The sequence below is a fragment of the Sciurus vulgaris genome (genome assembly GCF_902686455.1).
Source record: "Sciurus vulgaris genome assembly, chromosome: 2".
NCBI lineage: Eukaryota > Metazoa > Chordata > Mammalia > Rodentia > Sciuridae > Sciurus > Sciurus vulgaris.
Window position 1 is genome coordinate 49,615,873 of NC_136462.1, and position 21,284 is coordinate 49,637,156.

Here is a 21,284-nt window from a genome sequence, read left to right on the forward strand (position 1 = left end):
ATGTTATGAATTAGCTGAAAAACACAGGTCTGGTTCTAATTCCCAAATCCAGCTCTAATTCCGAATAAGCTCTTAGTCACAGAACTTCAGATGAAAAGTCTGCTTTGCCCACTGACTGTGCCCAAGGCAAAGAGGAAACACTAGAGAACCAGGACCAGGTCACCAAGCTTATTTAATTAGGTATCACTAGGTTAAGCGCTTCATATCCAAGATTCTGAGCCATCCTAATGAAGTCTTAGTAGGAAAATTACATTGCATGCTGGTTTATCTCTTGTGGAAACTGGCTTTAGCTGAATAATTTCCTTGGCAATCTTCGATCAAAATTGATGGCACCTATGTCAAAGACAAAGAAAGACTATGGAAATGGAGATCAACTTAATCTTATATGAAAGGAATAAAAATGCTTTAAAAGGAAAATTATTATTTCTAGTGAACAATGAATTCAATTGGAATGTGGATTACAGATACATTATGTCTATATTAAATTTACTTTCATTGTTCACTATAATGGATTAGTAAGAGAACATACCTATTCTTAAGAAATACACACTGTAGCATTTAGAGGTAAAGAGTCACTGCGTATGTCACTGACCTTCATATGGCTCAAAATGATTTTTTTCCTTTTGCTGGGCTGGGGATCAAACCCAGGGCATTGTACATTTGAGCTATATACCTTCAGCCCCTCCGAAAAAGAAATGTTTCATCTGTGTATATGAAGAGAACAAGTGTGTGCACAATAATAAAATAGAAAACTATGTAAAGCTGGGTAGAAGTTCTACCAGTTTTCTTGGTACTATTCTTATTCTTGCAACTTTTCTGTAAGAGTAAAATTATTTCCAAATAAAAAGCTAAAATCAGCAACACCTAAGTTTGGTTTGGTTTGGACATACTGTAGTTAGCTAAGTTCTTTAAAGTTCCTTCAGGACCTATCACTTTTGCAAATTGCTAACTAGATGATAGTTTCCTTAAGGGTTACTATAAAAATGATATAGCCCAGTAAAATTTCTTACAATCATATCTGTCCTTTACTATAGGTTTTCCATATTTATATTAGATAGGATAATCCAGAGAAGCCAAACCAATAAAATACACATAAACACACACACACACACACACACACACACACACACACACACACACACACAGATTGATTTTAAGGAGTTGACTCACGTGGTGGTGGGGTTGGCAAGTCTGAAATCTGAAGGGCAGGTGGCAGGCTGGGAATTCAGGGAAGAGTTGATGTTGAACTCTGGAGCCAGACTTCTGCAGAACAGCAGACTGGAAACTCAGGTTTTCTATTATAGTCTTGAGCAGAATTCCTTCTACTTTGGGGAACCTGTCTTTTTTTCTCAGGGTTTTAAACTAATTGGATGAGGCCCACCCTCATCCATTTCATGGGGCTCAGTTGGCTTTACTCCATGTCTATCAACACAATGTTAATCACATCTAAAAAACAACATCAAAACAACTTGGGGAGGGGGAACTTCACTAAACAACTGAATACCACAGATTAGCCAAGTTGACACAGAAAATTAACCATTTCAGTGCCAGAAACAGTGTGCTCAGGGATCAGAGTTGTTAATGCCTCTGTGGGCAAATGGAGCTAAAACTCAGAATGCCCCCTGCTTTCAAGAAAATTAAACTCCAGGACCAATAGCAGTGACCCAAGTGCTATATAAGCCCCTGGATCAGCACACTCTGATGGAGAAAACCTGCCATGGGGTCCCCTTTTGCACTGCAAAAGTTCCGTTCCTGTTTATATTCTTCAATAAATCCTACTCATGCACTCCCCGCCCCCCCCCCCCCCCCCCCGCCAAAAAAAAAAGGCTGGGAATGTAGTTCAGTTGGTAGAGTGCTTGGCTCCCATGCAGGAGGCCCTGGGTTCAATCCCCAGCACCACACAAAAAAAAAAAAAAAAAGAAAAAGAAAGAAAAGAAAATTAAACTATGGCTGGTGTGGTAGTGGTAGCACACTGCTATAATATCAGTCACTTGGGAGACTGAGGCAGGAGGATCACAAGTTCCAGGCAAGTCTGGACAATTTAGTGACACCCTGTATCAAAATAAAATTAAAAGAAAAAGAAAGGCTGGGGATGTAGCTCAGTGGTAGAGCGCTTGTCTGGCATGTACAAGGCCCTGGTTCTTGCCAAAGAACCTTGGGGGCGGGGTGGAGGGGGCCGGAAAAAAGAAAGAAAAGTAAACTCCAGAGATGAGCCTGTGCTAAGCACCCATGAAATAACGATAGAACAATTTAAAGTGATAGAATAAAAGTCTCACTCCACGGTGCTGAGCTCAGAGGTTCAGGGCAGGTGAGGAGGCCTGAGGAGGGCTGGGGCTGGAAGACAAAGCAAGTGCCATTGAAGGATGAGGTTTCCTTTGGGGGATGGGGATGGAGGTTCTTCCAAATGAACTCAATGGATCCTTTTTCTTTCTTTTCTTTCTTTTTTTCTTTTTTAATTTGTTTGCTTTCTGGAAGTATTAAAACAAAGAAACGTAACCACCGCTCCGTAAGCAGCATTATATTAGAGGGTTTATGCCCTACCTCGTGAGCATCCTCGGCTAATTAGTCCAGATTTACAATGGAGCTTTTATCTTAAAAAGGTTACAGAATTGAAATCTTGGTTTATAAGTTTCTAATTGTCTTAATTATTAAAATATGTGGGAAGCTTTTTGCCTTTAACATGAATGCTGCAAAATTCAATTTTCTAACTCAGTATTTTTTACTCAGTAAAAGTTTTCAGCCCTTTGAAACTTTATTACAAACCTATTATTTTATGACTTTGCTGTGATTTTCTTAATTGACAACTCAAGCATAATTTTAAAAGAATCTAATCACTCGATCTAATTATAAAAAAAGTTTAGTACTGACATTATTTCATTTTACTTAAACACAACTTTTAAAAATAATGACTCACAGATGGACAGGAAGTTGCCATTAGATCAGCTGGAGTTGGAAAAAAAAGTTTGTCATTAAAGAAAATCTTTTTAAAGCTCAGTCTAATTCATATTAAATTTCCAGGATGCATTTTTTTAACTTAATCTTAAAATATTAGGAAATACTTTGGAATCCCAGGCCTTAGAGTACTTTTTGTTGTCGTTAATACTAATAGCTCTTCCATAAGAGAAATAAAAATTTGTGTCTCTACTAAAGACATTAAACTTCCATTAAAATCTAGAGCAATTTAGAGTCAGGGAGATTCGTTGAGAAGTTTTTATCTGTTTGTATATTACTTATACAAACAGAGCAAAAATTGTCGCTGCCCAGTGCCCTGTCCATATTATTAAGTATTTATTCATTCAATAATCATTCGTTATATGCCTAGTAGGCGCTAAACTTTAAATGTTTGGTGGACCGAAATTAGTTAAGCAGATTATGATCTCAGAAGGCAAGGTGTGAGGCTCTCTACCGAGTGTCTTTCCAGTAACAGCCCTAGAGGTGACAATAACCAAGTTCCACTGACTCAGAAAGTGGCATCTTTCAGATACTGAGACTGCATCTGACATGCTGATAACTTCTCCTTATAACAGCCTTTCCCCTCTGCTTTTCTGATGCCATTTTCCCTTGGTCTCACTTCTCTGGCTTTTCTCTCTCTGCTCACCTCAAGTTAGGATTTCCCCAGCCTCCTTCTTGAGAGCTCTCTTCCTCTCAAGGTACACATGTGACATCACCATACCCTAAAAAATTGGCAGATGACTCCAAAATCCACATCTCAGCTGAGATCTCTCTTGGGCATGCTGGTCCAGGGAAGCTGGGACCCCACTTCTAAGGGATCTTCTGAGGTTCTCAGAGGCTCAGACACACTGCCTCCAAAGCAGAAAACTCCCCACGCTGCCCCCTCTCACCAGTTGCCACATTACCCTGACACACATGGTGACAACCATGATCTACCCCGTTCTGGAAGTCCCCCCATTGACTCTTCCATCTCTTGCACAGCTCAACACCATAGATATCTAGGCAGCTGCCACAGAGTCCTTTAAGTCTACCCTGTAAACATTTCTTGAACCCGACTAATCCTCAGCCTCCTATGCCTTAGTCCAGGATCTCTCCATTCCCTGCTTGGATTCCTCCCACCATGCGAGGCTGCTCTCTAAGTCTGGTTGCAGCCCCTTACAGTCAAGTCTCTGCACTGAGGGATCTTTCACTGGTGCCCAATCACTGTAGGATTAAGTCCTAACAAAAAGATGGTGTGTGTGGACGTGTGTGTGGACGTGTAATATACACACTAATCTCCAGAGAAAGGTCCCAACTCTTTTTCACAGCAGGATAATATAGAGTTTAGATGTACAGACTCGAGTTCAGTTTTCTAATTTATGAATTATGTGACCTTGGAAAAGTAACTTAATATGTTAATGCCTCCTCATTGTCTGTATTGGTTATCCAGTACTACATAATAAATTGCCTCAAAACTTAAAATAGCTAATACTTACTATTTCTGAGGTTTTTTTTTTTTTTTTTTTTTTTTTTTTTTTTTTTTTTTGAGTCAGGAATTTGGGAGCAGCATAGACAGACAGTTTTGACTCAGGATCTCTCCTGAGGTTGAAGTCAAGGCCAGGGCTGGTGTCATCTGTAGGCTTCACTGGGGTTAGACGTTTTTTCTTCTCCAGATGGCTGCCTCACATGGCAGGGACAGGAAGCTTCAGTTTCTCAATGGCTCTGGACAGGAGGGCTTAATTCATTATTACGTAGGCCTTTCCATAAGGTTGCCTCTGGAGCGAATGATCTACTAGAGAGTACAAGAAGTAGGCCTTAAAGCCTTTTATAACTTAGTTTTAGAAGTCACAAATTGTTACATCTGTCATGTTATTTTTAGTTAGAAGCAAGTCATTAAGTACAGCCTACATTCAGAGGGAGAAGAATTAGAGTCTATTTCTTAAAGAGGAGAGTATTAGAGAATTTGTGGACATATTTTAATGCCACCACAATGTCTTCTTCTATAGAATGGAGATAAAATAGTAGTTACTTCACAGAGTTAAATGAGTATTAAATGAGTTAATATATGTTAAGTGTTTAGAATGGTGCATGACACATGGTTAGAACTCAGTAAGTACTAACTATTGCTATCATTTCCCAATTTATAACCTACCGCAATCTCATCCCCTTAAAAATCCTATCTCCCAGCCTTTCTCCACTACTTGCCTTCCCTAAGCTATGCAAACACCTCTGTGCTCTGGCCCTCTGCTCTACCTTCCTAGAAGTCACTCTTACCCCATATTTTTCCTCTAACCCTTAGATGTTCCTTCTCCAAAGAGTTTCCCAGAACATCTTAAACTAGGCTAAGAACCCTACAGAGAGCACTACGGTTCCCTCAGGTCAACCACGTACCACACATACTTTCTCTTCTCCAGATCATGATGGCAGGTCAGGGTTCCCTCTTTGAGCGCTCTTTCCTGATGTTCCCAGATAGAATCAAGAGCTCTTTCCCATGAGATCTCTCAGAAGCTCACGCATATCTCTGTTCATGTATCATTATCTTGTATCTTCTTTGTCTCTCACTAAAATGGAGAGAGACTGTCTTATTCAACTTCAAAGCTTCAAGTTCAAGAATAATTCCCAGAAGACAGTATGTGTACAATAGATAATTTGTTGAAAAGAATGGAGAAGTAACAAAAACTTCAGAGAACACTTTTAAAGTACAGGAGGAAGAGAAATTACAGAAAAATCAACAAAATAGATCAAGTAAATTATAATTATCCCTAGGTAAACTCTGGCCAAACAATGTTATAGTATAAGATCTATCAAGGATGCTCAGAATTTTGTTTTCTCAAAATCTACTTCTTTTTCCATCACTAATTAATATAAGTTCAAAGTGGTAAAATTATAAGTTTATAACATCATTATAAACTATGAGTAACTCTAAGAATTTTGAGAGAAAATAGTCTGTTCATTGTTTATAGCTTACTAGGCCAAGGAACAGAAATTTTCTTATATGTTTAATACATTTTTACAATTTCTTGCTTAGAAGTTGAATTATTTTACTATTAATACCTTCAAATGTAGTTACCAAAGCAAAGCACCCAGAGATAAACGTAGAAGTTTGCTTATAAACATACTGATGGCCAAGAATGGAATATAACTCAGGACAAATAAGTCATTTTTAAAATAAGCACAAAGTAAATCTGAACATAAAATCAGACATGTGGCTAACTGAATCATAACGTGATTGATCATTTAAGCGTGGTACACTTGATAACACTGGAATGAACACAGATGAGAAATGTGAAGATGTTCATTATGTTAAAAGGAGATTCCCTTGGCTGTTCTCAGAAAAAATAGGTGGGGAGCTAGGTGTGGTGGAGCATAACTGTAATACCAGTGGCTCAGGAGGCTAAGGCAGGAGGATTGCAAGTTCAAAGCCAGCCTTGGTAACTAAGCAAGGCCCTAAGCAACTTAGTGAGACCCTGTTTCAAATAAAAATAAAAAGGGCTGGGGATGTGACTCAGTGGGTTAAGTGCCTCAGGGTTCAATCCCTGGTATGAAAGAAAAACAGAAAGAAGGAAGAAAGGAGGCGAGGAGGGAGAGGAAGAGGGAAAGAGAGAGAGAGAGAGAGAGAAGAGAAAAAAAGGAAGGAAGGAAGGAAGGAAGGAAGGAAGGAAGGAAGGAAGGAAGGAAGGAAGGAAGGAAGGAAGGAAGGAAAAGAAATATAGAGTGAAATCTATTCCATAAAGTCTCATAGTAGCCTCACAAAGCTTTTGTTTGAACTTGATCCTCTCTGTATTATTCCTGTTCTCAGGTTGGTTTTCTTTCCACTTCCTGAAAGATGTATTTATAAAGAATTTGTAATAGCTTTAAAGAACCACAGTTAAATCCAATTACACCAACTAATAGGTAGGGGACAAGGGGGAAGTCCTTTTGGAGAAAGCACCCTATCTGGTATCCTCCAAACATACCTTGTGGGTAGCCACCTATCTATTCTACCTACTTTAAGCAGGTCCTGGATGGGGAGGATTAGGGAGAACAGACATTTCAACACTAGAGTTTCTGCTAACATTTCCCTGTGCAAAACAAAAGAGCATTAGTGCATGTGGCTACTGCCCCTTCCAGATGTGTTTATAGCTGTGGCTGATGCAGGATTATAGTTTTAGGGGTTTGGTAGCAGCTTCAGCTTCTATGTCCTCAGCTCTGACACTTAAGCAGTGCTTTCTCAGAGTAGCTAAGTAGATCATTCTGTTTAGATTGTGGTAACAAAATATCACAAACTGGTGGCTTATAAATAGCAAGCATTACTTCAGAGTTCTGGAGAGTGAGAACTCCAAGATCAAAGTGGTGGCAGATTCAGTGACTGCTAAAGGCCTTTCTTGTTCATAGATGGCACCTTCTGGCTATGTCCTCACCTAGTGGAAGGGGGACAAATGAATTCTCTGCATCCCTTTTATAAGAGTAGTAATTTCATTTCCCCTTACCTCATAACCTAATCACCTCCCAAGGTCCCACCCTAATAACCCCAGCTTGGGAATTAGGATTTCAACACATGAACTTTGGAGAGGACACAAACATTCAGACTTTAGCACTAAGAAAATGGAAAGCAAATGATGGCCTTTAAAGTACGGGGTCAGGGAGCAAGCTTGAGTGACCAGCCGGGACATGAGTTTCCTGCTGTAGATATTGTTATGACAGGACACTTAGCAGAGAAGCATTTCCAAATCAAAAGGAATCTGAAATATGTGGGAGTCATAGTGACACTAATTTTTCAAATGCAAGCATAATTTCAAATAGTCTGCCCCTCTGTCAGATCATGAGTCACTGGCCATCTGGGTTGCAACCTTAATTTTATAGGCAAAGAAAAGGATAGGATAAAAAATTTGCCAAATGTCAGACAAGTAATTGGTGCCATATGGAATGCTACGCTGTTAATTCCTAACCAATTCCGAGACAAAAGTCAAGGTCTTTTGCAGTCTAACCTTTCCCCACATACACTGCATATGCTTTTTGTGAGTTGCATCACCAAGAAGACAATCCAAAATTCTAAAGGAAATTTCAGATGAGCTAACGTTTTCTCAAATAAGAATGGGTGGTTCTGAGTATTGAGCACTAGCAAGAAGCTAATTCAGTAAAACTAAGAAACATTTTGGTAGCCAATTTTAAGATGAACCAAGGAGCAACTAAAAAGGCATCTGAATGTATTGACTTTATATTGTTGACATGAACTACAGTGTGTAAAATTGAATTTATGTATGTGTGTGTGTTGTGTATTACCAGAGATTTAAGCCAGGGATGCTCTACCACTGAGCTATATCCCCTTAGTGAGACAGGATCACACTAAGTTGCCCAGGCTGGTATCAAACTTGCAATCCTCCTGCCTCAGCCTCCCAAGTAACTGCGATTACAGGTATGCACCACTGTTCCTGGCTATTATAAACATTTTCTTATGTCATTTAGAATTGTTTGCAAGTTTATAAATGGCTAGAAGATAGCACAACCATACCTAATTTGTGTAATAATTTTCTTATTTACAAATACTATTTATAATGCTATAATCAATATCTTTGCATATAAGCAATTGTCCACATTTCTAATTAGTTGATACAGAAAGGATACTAGAAGTGGAAATCCTAGATTAGAATTTGAACCACATAAGGTTCTTGATACCGTCTGTCAAACTTCAGAGAAGTTATTTATCTGAAAAAGGAGTCCTTCAGTAAAGTAATTTAGATGTGCATGTACTCTCTTTTATTGTAATCTAATTTTATGTAAGTTGGTAGAAACATTCTCTTTGAGAACATTCTAAAGAGAATTTCATGAATCAATAAAATAAATACTTAAAACTGCCATAATAGTACAGTAGTATAAGCTGCTTGAAATAATTAATAAATGACCATTTTTTGCCAAATAAATAAACATTAAATGTATGAGTCCATCCAGGAGTAGTGGCACACACTTGTAATCCCAACCATTCAGGAGGTTTAGGTAGGATTTTAAATTTGAGGCCATTCTGTGCAATTTGGTGAGACTCTATACAACTTAGTAAGACCACATCTCAAGGGGAATAAAAAAGACTGAAGATGTAGGTGAGTGGTCAAGCAGTTCAGTTCTCCAAAACAATAAATAAAATAAATACTTAAGCCCAAACCACAATTTTTAACTTAAAAAAAAAAAAAAAAAAAGGCCAGTAGTGAGTGATATTGGACAAATTATACTGTTATATTGTGTGTATATACAAATACATAACAACAAGTTCCATCATTATGTACAACTATAGTGCACCAATAAAAAGCTGGGGGAAAATGTCAATAGTTTGTTCATCAGGTGTTACCCGCATACAAAAAAAAAAAAAAAAAAAAAAAAAAACACATAGCGCCATCTAGAGGCAAAAATAAATACTTTTATACATTTTTTGCCTAATTAAAAATGATTAAAACCAAAATAACAATATATTTTATATTTACACAATTTCCTAATAATTTTAATAGCTCTGTAATACAGGATAATTTTTAAAAATTAATTTGTTGTAGTAACTGCAAGAATTCTTAGATCCTATAGTCTAGGTCATTTTCTTCCCACCATGACTTTTTAGGGGATCAAACATTTTCTTTAGTATTCTTTAAGAAAATCAGTAACACTATCCTAAATCTAACACTAAGGAACGTATAGATATTATGCTTAAGTAATACATGTTAAGTAATACTGTGATTGTATATGCAATATACTATATACATTATATATACTAAATGCACTCTTTTTTTTTTTTTTTTTTTTTTGGTGCTGGGGATGGAACCCACGGCCTTGTGCTTGCAAGGCAATCACTCTACTGACCGAGCTATCTCCCCAGCCCCTAAATGCACTCTTTACCTTCCAGACTTTGGGGACATGATAAAACTATAGTCACAGAAATAATTCCTCCATGCTTACATGTGTTACTCCGAGCTTTAACTTCATGAAAAGAATGTCTGCCTAAATCGGAAATGTAGACAATAGCAACAGAAAATTCCAGGTGCTTCACCTCCAAATCTACTTGGACTTGAAGAAAAGTGTATTCATGCAGAGTTGTAAAGTCTAAGGATGTCCCATTGCTTTACCATCTAGTTTATTACAATGGCTTTGTTAGCTATAATTTTCTCCTTGTAAACTCTTTTTTTAACCGTTCAATGATGGAATTGAACCCAGGGGTGCTCTACCACTGAGCTACATCCCCGGTCCTTTGTTATTTTTTACTTTGAGACAGTCTCACTAAGATGCCCAGGCTGGCCTCAAACTTGCAGTCCTCCTGCCTCAGTCTCCCAAGTTGCTGGGATTACAGCCATGTACCATCACGTCTGGTTTTTATAAGCTGTTTTGAAACTGCGTTATATTAATTTATACTTTCTAAATTGTTCTGTGTTCTTCAGCTTCATTGTGTTTATCTTTCCAATTAGTTTATAATCTCTCCAAGTAAAACTGCATCTTCTAATTATCTTTGACCCCCATCCCCCAGGCAATGCCATATTGTGAACATTTTTGTGAACGGTCTAAGAAACAGTACCTTGCTAGTAATTATGAAGACAAAACTCATCTGGTGAAGGTGAATATACCAGGTACAATGCAGTTCAGGGAAATAAACATTCAATAATTATTGTGACAAAGTTCATGGAGAGTATTGCCTCAGATCTCTTCATCCTTGAGTGATGTAACATTTAAAAGAAAAAAAAGAGCAAAATACTTTCTGAAACTTACTTAAATTTGTATGGTCTCCAGTTTCTAATTCATATTTTTAGAATAGATTCTCCTTGGGGAATTACATAATCATGACTTGTTTTTAACAAGAAAGAGAAAAAAAGAAAGGAGACCTAAAATGGCTCAACTTTTTGTTCTGAAAATTTTCAAACATCGAGAAAAGTTGAAAGAATGTAATAATGAGCACTCTTAAACCCACCACTTACATGTAACTATTATTAACATTCTTCTTTATCTAACTATATTTATTTCTGAACCTTTGAAAGGAAGTTGTAGAGAATCACAGTGTGTTGCCCCTAACTACTTTTTCAAGCATCATTTAAGAACAAGGATAGGGGACATGGCGGGGGTGGGGGGAGTGCACACCTGAAAACCAGCAATTCGGGAGACTGAGGCAGAAGGATTGCAAGTTTGAAGCCAGCCTCAGCAAAACTTAGCAGGATTCCGTCTCAAAATAAAAAGATCTAGGGATATGGCTCAGTGAAAAGAATGGGGGTAGACAGCATAGTGAGGCACACCTGTAACTCAGGAGGCTGAGGCAGGAGGCTCAAAAGTTTTAGGCCAGTCTGGGCAACTTAGTAAGACACTGTCTCAGAATAAAAAGTAAAGGACTGGGGATGTAGCTCCATGGTGTAGAGTGCCCAGGATTCAATCCCCAGTGCTGGGGGAGAAAGCAGGGGAGAAAAAGAATGGGGAAAAAGTATATAATTCCCCCTTGTCATGGTCACACCTAATTAAAAATAATTTCCTAATATCTAATATCCAGCTCAAATCCAAATATCTGTAATTATCCCAAGACAACCTTGAGAGCTGTTTTTTTTTTTTTTTTTCAAATCAGGATCCATTCCACAGTTACACATTGTGCATGGTTATATCATCTTTGAAGCTCTTTATTTATCGAGTACTTACAATGTCCCAAATTACACAGGTATCCTACTTATTTTCACAAGAAGACTTGAGGTCATTTTTGTTGTCATGTAAAATAGTGGTACAGCACAGTACTTGCCTCTGAATGCTCTGATGCATTTTAGTTATTCACCATTAATTCTCAAAACCTAGCACAGAGCCTTGCACATATTAGGGACTAACGTACATCTGCAGAATAAAAACTTGGTGCCCTTTTCCAATCTGGTGGGAAATCTGCCACAAAAGAATGATGGTAAATTACCTTATTTATTGTAAAGATAGGTCAGGATAGCCTCTCCTTCACACTCCTACTGCCCAAAGCACTTGAGTGGACAGATCTGAGAAATTCATCATTAGCTTCCTAAAGCAACCTGCTGCAGGAAAACAACTGCAATTCATGCCAATTGTACATCTATTCGATTTACCCATTTTTTTTGTTTTGATACTTTAAATCATTTTAAATTTAATATAAAGAAGGAAAAGAGTTTCCCATTTGTCTTATTTGGTTATGTGTAGTATCAAATTTGGACACTGGAATAAAGAGAAATGATACCAAATATGAGGGTTAGAATCCAGGCAGGTTCTTTTCTTTTCTTTCTTTTTTTTTTGGGGGGGGTGGTCACAGGATTTTAAGAATTCAGAGTCTAGAATCACAGATGGCAAACTAATCTCTGACGAGATATACAGAGAATATTGTAATGCAAGTAACTCAGGGCAACGATTTCAGCAGAATTGTGACATACATTTTGATAAGTATTACCTGGTGGAAAGAGATGTCACTTATTAAGCTAAAATATTCTCCCATTCTTGGTGTCTTAGGATCTAAGAAACATTTGTCAAAAAAATATTTTAGGAAGAAAGATGTCTGATGATAATGATTTTTACCACGACTATTATAATTTTTACAACATATCAGTGAAAGGTCTCAAGTAACTCATATAGATTCCCTGATAAATATTAATTATAGCAATCTTTACAGAAATGTATAGGGTTGCCTTCAAGTCATTGGATGAATCTGCTTAATATTAAGCTAAGTTTGTAGTCACCCACCAGTATTTAAGGTAACCAATGAAGTCAATTTTCTACTTATTCAGACTTTTGTAAATACATTGTAGTATCTACTTGATTCTATATGAGGGGAAAGAATTAAAAACGGAATTCAAAGAAATTCCTACAATACCTTCCCCTAAGCCAGGACACATCTATCCAAAAGAGCAATTTTCAATTTTTGTTATTAGTTCAGATAGAGTAGTCAGTATTTTTAATTTTCATTTTTACTGGGGATTGAACCGGGACACTTTGCCACTGAGCCATATCTCCAGCCCTTTTTATTTTTTATTTTGAGACAGTGTCTCACTAAGTTGCCTAGGGGCTTGCTAATTTACTGAGGCTGGCTTTGAACTCGTGATTCTCCTGCCTCAACCTCCCAAGTCTCTGGGATTACAGGTGTGCACCGCTGTGGATAGCCAGTATTTTTTTAATGGCTAGTATTAATAAGACTGAAGTTTTTACTTTTCTTTTTCATTTTTTTTACCACACTACTTCATACACTGAGAAAGTAAAGAGGCCAGTCTGCTGGGAGGAGGTGTGTTCAGGTGTCAGCTTGGCAGGTGTGTTCAGAGTTTGCTGAGTCTTTGGTGGTAGCCTCATCTGTTCCTATAGGTTTGCCTGTCAGAAATTTGGCCTTAGTTGTGAAGACCTTTTTTTTTCCCAGTCACTAAAACATTATCCTTTGCTGAAGTTTTTATCACCAGCTAAGACATTTTTTTCAAATTAACATGTTGCTATTGATTGGATATGGTTTAAATGTGTCCCCACAAAAGTTCATGTGTCTTAGTCCCCAGGTTGGGAGTACTGGGAGACAATATTAACCTTCAGTCTCTAAGCAACTTAGTGAGACCCTGCCTCAAAATACAAAAAAATAAAAAGAACTTGGGATATGGTTCAGTGGCTAAGTGGCTCTGGGTTCAATCCCCAATATAAAAAGAGAGAGTGTGCAGAGGTGGTGTTTGGGTCTATAGATGCTCGGAAGAGATCAAGATCAAGATAGTTTCTTTCGAGGATTGTTAGCAAAAGACCAACCCTGACCCCACTCAGCTCTTTCTGACTCCCAGTTGGGTAATGTAATTTCTTTCTCCCACGCATGCTCCTGCCATTAGGTGACACAACCAAGGGAGACACACCCTTGCTGTTTGGACTTCTAGCACTCACAACTGTGGGCTAAATAAATCTCTTTTTCTTCAAATGTAGTCTGCCTCAGGCATTTCACTATAGTACTGAAAAATGGACTAATGTCATGTCTTCAGAAATATTTTAAATGTACAGCACAAAGACCAACAATCACAAGGAAAGTCTCCAGCATTTTTTTAGCAAAGCATTGTTCTCAATTAAAAACCAATTATTTTTCTTCCAATAAGCTAGAATATAAATGTAAGAGCAGGACCTCTGTCTATTCATATATCTTCTATATACCAGTGCATTCAATAAATATTTACTAAATGGACATATTGACTGTTCCAGCTCTTGAGATGGTTATGAGTTTCTGGGAAGAAAAGGGCCCACAAGCAGACAACTCAGTCTAAGTGGTGCCATGAAATGAGTGCTTTCTGATCCATGTAGCTATAACAAGGTATCAAGTAGAAACAAATCTGACACTGAACCCAACAAGACTTGAAAGCACAGCAAGGCCAAAACCAACCAACCAACCAACCAACCAAACAAAAAACAGATGGCTTACATTCTCAGCCTGAATATTCTGCCACATTACTGTTCTTTCAACTGTCAACTCTGGGACTGTGGGGTCCTTTCTATGACCAAAGCTGAGGCAAGAAAAAAACAAATTTACTAGATAAAAGGATTTGTCTTTCCAGATAATTAAGAATTACTTTCAAGGCTTAACCAAGACTGCTTTCTGGGAAGACAAGCAGACCAATGGATAAGACCAATGGGATAAGAAAGAGATTTATATTTATATAGATAATACATTGCAGAAGTATTACCAAAAATGTGGGGGGGAAATGGGTTAATTAATAAATGCAAAATGGGGGAATAACCATATGGGAGTAAATTTTAATCTGTATCTCAAACATCAACACAAATTATCTCCAGGGTGACTAAAGACCTAACTGTGACAAAAATCACTTTAAAACTCTTTGGACACATGCTACAATGAAACTTCATGAAATTTGAGGACTCTGTTAAATGAGTTAATCCCAAAAGGATGAATTCTGAATTTTCCCATTCCTGTGAGGTAGCTAGAGTGGTTTTCAGGTGCCTGAGGGTGTGGGGAACTAGGCAATAGTTTAATGAATGTAGTTTCAGCAATAGGGAAAATGAAAAAGTTCTGGAGATGGATGGTGGCGATGGTTGCCTGGCAATATGAATGTACTTAATGACCTTGAGTTGTACACCTAAGAATGGTGAAAATGGTAATTTTTTTGTATATTTTAACCACAATTTTAAAAACCCTTAGAAAACAATGTAGACTATGTCTTTTAGTTCAATCATATGGGATGCTCACAGTGCCTCTCATTGGTAACTAAAAATGTACCATTTCAAATATTCTTTAAAACATACAATCACTGCCAAGAGGTAAAATCCCAGGTCTGGGGTTGCAGCTCAGTGGTAGAGTGCTTGCCTGGCATGTGTGAGGCACTGAATTCAATTCTCACCAACACATAAAAATAAATAAAATAAAGGCAGGGTGTCCATTTACACCTTAAAAAAAAAAAAAAAAAAAAAAAAAAAAAGGTAAAATCCCAGGCCAAAATCAAAGCAAAAAAAAAAAAGTGAACTCAGAATGGATTACAAGAAAAAGTGGTTTGGTGCTTAGAAGTTTCAGAGGGGAAAATAAAAACACATTCTTAAGAAATTATAACTGAAACCTGAGGCTCACATGGGTATTCTGCTCAAATTCACATCACCTGATGATTTCCAGCTATATTTGAAAGTGGTCTTGGACTGGTAGAACTGTAAGCACCTGGTAGAAGTAACCATGAAGACTCTGTAGTTCACCCTTTTCTGAGGACACCCAGAACGCGCATAATGTTCTTAGGGAAATGAGCAGTTTACAGTTAACAAACAAGAGAAGTAATAACAAAAACATGACAAAATACACAAGAAACAAGGCACCGGAGCAAGAACCAGCAGAAAAAGACTCAGCAATTGTCCTTCACAGAAGGAGTAGTCTGGATGGTCTAAGATGCAAAAAAGAAATGGCAAATACATTAATGATATATAGGTAAATGCTGATTATATAAAACAATAACGATATTGTACAGAGTAAAATTTAAGAATACAGAAGTAAAATACCCAGCAACAATAACAGAAATCAGGAATAAGATAAATGAAGTTAAAGTGTGCTAAGTTCTTATGTTATACCAAAGGGAGCAGAATTGCTTCCTTTGAGACTTTATAAGTTAATATGCAGGTTGAAATTCCTAGTAACCATTAAGGAACACAAAGGGGAAAACATGGAATGATTGTTCCAAAAGCCTCAATCAATCTAAAAGAATTCAATAAATTAGGGGAAAAGAAATTGAACAAATAGAATCAGACAAATAGAAATCACAAAATAAAATGATGGAGTTAAACCTAAGCACATGAAAAATTACATTAATAAATGCTCCAGTTATAAGGTGAGAGTGCCAACTAAATAAAATAACAAATCTAAGCATATTCTTTTTTACAAGCTATCCAAAACAGAAAGTGAAGAGTAAAATTTAAAAGTTTTAAAAGGATGGGAAAACATATATACCATGCAAATACTAGCCAAAGATAGCTAGTATGGCCTATTAATATCAGACTTAGAAAACTTTAAAGCAAAAAAGCATTACTAGATACAATAGGGTTAAATTTTCACCAAGAAAACTCCTATCGTAGATGGCTTTCTAGGCAAGTTGTATCTAACTTTCAAGAAATAAATAATTTTGGGGCTGAGGGTATTGTTTAGTATGTGCAAGGAAGATCCTGTGTTCAATTCCAGCGTAACCAGAAAGGAAGAAAGATAGAAAGATGAAAAGAAGGAAGGAAGGAGTTCCAAACTGACTTGGGGGTTAGTGTAACGCATTAGTGAAAACTGAATAAGAAGGAGAGAGGATAACTATAGGTCAATGCATTCACAAACATATATGTAAAAAATCCTAAGCAAAGCACAAGGCCCTGGGTTCGATCCCCAGCACTCCCCCCCCAAAAAAAAAAAAAAAAAAAATCCTAAGCAAACAAATTGCAAATCAAATCAAGTGTTGTATAAAAAGGAAAGTCTAACATGATCAAGTTCAGTTTGTCTTGGAAACACAAAGTTGGTTTCACATTTAAAGAACAAACACTGTAACTGTATTAACTGATCGAAATGAACAATCATCCAAGGATCTCAATGGATACAGAAAAAAAGTATTTGATTAAATTCAACATCTATTTATGACTTTTTAAAAAAAGCTAACTAGAAATTGAAGGGAACATCTATTTAACACTACATTGAGAATCCCAACCAATGAAAGAGGGCAAAGAAAAATATATGTAATAATTGGAATTTGACCCGCTGCCAGCTCTGGCCCGCCCGCAGATTGCTTCAGAGACCAGCACAGGGCACCAGGGACTTCCCCAAGCAGCCCAGCCCCTTCCGGAGGGAAGCGCCTCTCTAGGCTAGCTTTTCGGGGCAGACCGCCCAGTGAGAGCCTGTCTACACAGAGCCAGCCACAAGTCCCCAAGCCAGTGGAGACCTCTGACCTGCAAGCAGCCACTGGGACCAGGGCTGGGCAGCAAGAGACCTCTCCAGGTCTCTCTCCCTGGAACCAGTAGCGGGCTAGGGGCAGCGTTCTTTGGAAGCACTACATTATCAAGTTAATCCAAGACTTCAGGCTACTGAAGGCTGGTAGGTGATACAATGGAAATCTACAGGAACACTATAAGCCAATAGAGGAAATCTACAATATCACAGAGTCCCACTGACATCTGACCAATATGAGAAAACAAGGGAAGAAAATGTCCAAAACAAACCTAGATACTATATCAATAAAACCCAATGACAGCACAGCAGAAGAAATGTCAGAAAGGGAGTTCAGAAAGTACATAATTAAAACAATCAGGGAAGCAAACGAGGAGATGAAAGAACAAATGCAGGCATTAAATGAACGCACCGATCAACAGTTAAAAGAGCAAATAAGAGAAGCAAAAGAGCATTTCAATAAAGAGTTGGAGATACTGAAAAAAAACCAAACAGAAATCCTTGAAATGAAGGAAACAATAAACCAAGTTCAAAACTCCATAGAAAGCATAACCAATAGGATAGATCACCTGGAAGACAGAACCTCAGCTATTGAAGACAAGATATTTAATCTTGAAAACAAGGTTGACCAAACAGAAAAGACGGTAAGAAATCATGAACAGAATCTACAAGAATTATGGGATATCATGAAGAGGCCAAATTTAAGAATTATTGGGATTGAGGAAGGCTTAGAGAAACAAACCAAAGGAATGAACAATCTATTCAATGAAATAATATCAGAAAATTTTCCAAATCTGAAGAATTAAATGGAAATCCAAGTACAAGGGGCTTATAGGACTCCAAATATACAAAATTACAACAGACCTACACCAAGGCACATTATTATGAAAATACCTAACATACAAAATAAAGACAGAATTTTAAAGGCTGCGAGAGAAAAGAATCAGATTACATTCAGGGAGAAACCAATAAGAATATCAGCAGATTTTTCAATCCAGACCCTAAAAGCTAGAAGGGCCTGGAACATCATTTACCAAGCCCTGAAAGAAAATGGATGCCAACCAAGAATTTTATACCCAGCAAAACTTACTTTCAGATTTGACGATGAGATAAGATCCTTCCATGATAAACAAAAGCTAAAGGAATTTACAAAAAGAAAGCCAGCATTAGAGAACATTCTCAGCAAAATATTCCATGAGGAAGAGATGAAAAACAACAATGTAAATCAGCAACGGGAGGAACTAGCCTAAAAGAATAGCCAAATAAAGGAGAAACCAAATCATGTCAAAAAACACAAATGAGTCCAATGACTAGGAATACAAATCATATCACAATAATAACCGTGAATGTTAATGGCCTGAACTCATCAATCAAAAGACATAGACTGGCAGATTGGATTAAAAAGAAAAATCCAACAATATGCTGCCTGCAAGAGACCCATCTCATAGAAAGAGATACCCATAGACTAAAGGTGAAAGGATGGGAAAAAACATACCATGCACACGGACACAGCAAAAAAGCTGGAGTATCCACCCTCATTTCAGATAATGTGCACTTCAAGCCAAAACTAGTCAGAATGGATAAAGAAGGACATTACATACTGCTTAAGGGAAGCATAAATCAGCAAGACATAACAATCATAAATATCTATGCCCCGAACATTGGCTCATCCATGTACGTCAAACAAATCCTTCTCAACTCCAGAAATCAAATAGACCACAACACAATAATACTAGGCGATTTTAACACACCTCTCTCACCGCTGGATAGATCGTCCAAACAAAAACTGAATAAAGAAACCATAGATCTCAATAACACAATCAACAATTTAGACTTAACTGATTTATATAGAATATACCATCCAACAAAGAATGAATACACTTTCTTCTCAGCAGCACATGGATCCTTCTCTAAAATAGACCATGTTTTATGCCACAAAGCTACTGTTAGCAAATACAAGAAGATAGAGATATACCTTGTACTCTATCAGATCATAATGGACTGAAATTAGAAATAAATGATAGAATAAAAACCAGAAACTTCTCCAATACTTGGAGATTTAATAATACACTATTATACAATGAATGGATAACAGAAGACATCAGGAGGGAAATTTAAAAATTCTTAGAAGTAAATGAGAACAAAGACATATCATATCAAAATCTCTGGGACACTATGAAAGCAGTACTTAGAGGAAGATTTATTTCATGGGGTGCATTCAACAAAAGAAGTAGAAATCAACAAATAAACGACTTAACATTACAGCTCAAAGTCCTAGAAAAAGAAGAGCAGACCAACACCAAAAGTAGTAGAAGACAGGAAATAGTTAAAATCAGAGCCGAAATCAACGAAATTGAAACAAAAGAAACAATCGGAAAAATTAACAAAATAAATAGTTGGTTCTTTGAAAAAATAAACAAAATTGATAAACCCTTAGCCACACTAACAAAGAGAAAGAGGGAGAAAACTCAAATTACTAAAATTCGGAATGAACAAGGAAATATTACAAAAGACACGAGTGAAATAAAAAACATAATTAGAAGCTATTTTGAAAATCTATACTCCAACAAAACAGAAAACCTCGAAGACATCAACAAGCTTCTAGATACATATGAATTACCTAAACTGAAGGAGGAGGACGTACACAACTTAAATAAATCAATTTCAAGCAATGAGGAGTGCTGGCCGTATAGCTCCTCACGTAGAGTGCCTGACTCTCATGCTGGAGACCCAGGTTCGAGACCCCAGACCTCTGTGATTGTGCAAATTTCAAGCAATGAAATAGAAGAGGTCATCAAAAGCCTACCAACAAAGAAAAGTCCGGGACCAGATGGGTTCTCAGCCGAGTTCTACAAAACCTTTAAAGAAGAGCTCATTCCAATACTTCTCAAAGTATTCCATAAAATAGAAGAGGAGGGAACCCTCCCAAACTCATTCTATGAAGCCAAAATCACCCTGATACCTAAACCAGACAGAGACACATCGAGGAAAGAAAATGTCAGACCAATATCCTTAATGAACATCGACGCAAAAATTCTCAACAAAATTGTATCAAATCACATACAAAAATATATTAAAAAGATAGTGCACCACAATCAAGTGGGTTTTATCCCAGGGATGCAAGGTTGGTTCAACATCCGGAAATCAATAAATGTCATGCACCATATCAACAGACTAAAAGTTAAGAATCACATGATTATTTCAATAAATGCAGAAAAAGCATTCGATAAAATACAGCATCCCTTCATGCTCAAAACACTAGAAAAAATTGGGGTAGTGGGATCATTCCGTAACATTGTGAAGGCCATCTATGCTAGGCCCATGGCCAATATCATTCTAAATGGTGTAAAACTGAAAGCATTCCCCCTAAAAACTGGAACAAGGCAGGGATGCCCTCTTTCACCACTTCTATTCAACATCGTTCTTGAGACTCTAGCCAGAGCAATTAGACAAACCAAAGAAATTAAAGGGATACGAATTGGAAAAGAGGAACTCAAACTATCCCTGTTCGCTGATGACATGATTATATATTTAGAGGAACCTGGAAATTCCACCAGAAAACTCTTAGAACTCTTAAGTGAATTCAGTAAAGTAGCAGGTTACAAGATCAATGCTCATAAATCCAATGCATTCTTATACATAAGTGATGAATCTTCAAAAAAAGAAATTAGGAAAACTACCCCATTCACAATAGCATCAAAAAAAATAAAATACTTGGGAATCAATCTCACAAAAGAGGTGAAAGACCTCTACAATGAGAACTACAGAACACTAAAGAGAGAAATTAAAGAAAACCTTAGAAGATGGAAAGATCTCCCATGTTCATGGATAGGAAGAATTAATATTGTCAAAATGGCCATACTACCAAAAGTGCTATATAGATTCAATGCAATTCCAATTAAAATCCCAATGATGTACCTTACAGAAATAGAGCAAGCAATTATGAAATTCATCTGGAAGAATAAGAAACCCAGAATAGCTAAAGCAATCCTCAGTAGAAAGAGCA

General features: G+C 37.2%; 1 long non-coding RNA gene across 2 annotated transcripts in view; it reads right to left on the reverse strand.

The window, feature by feature from the left end:
- Window positions 1-2,540: 2,540 nt before the first annotated feature.
- Window positions 2,541-21,284, reverse strand: part of LOC306650045 — a 48,694-nt gene continuing 29,950 nt past the window's right edge. The window contains exons 2-4 of one of the 2 annotated variants that reach the window (XR_013760790.1): window positions 14,291-14,372; window positions 5,332-5,492; window positions 2,541-4,720 (exon numbers count right to left, since the gene is read on the reverse strand). This is a non-coding gene — a long non-coding RNA (uncharacterized lncRNA). Of the gene's footprint in view, window positions 4,721-5,322; window positions 5,493-14,290; window positions 14,373-21,284 lie in introns of both variants that reach the window. The other variant, XR_013760791.1, reaches the window with a different exon arrangement.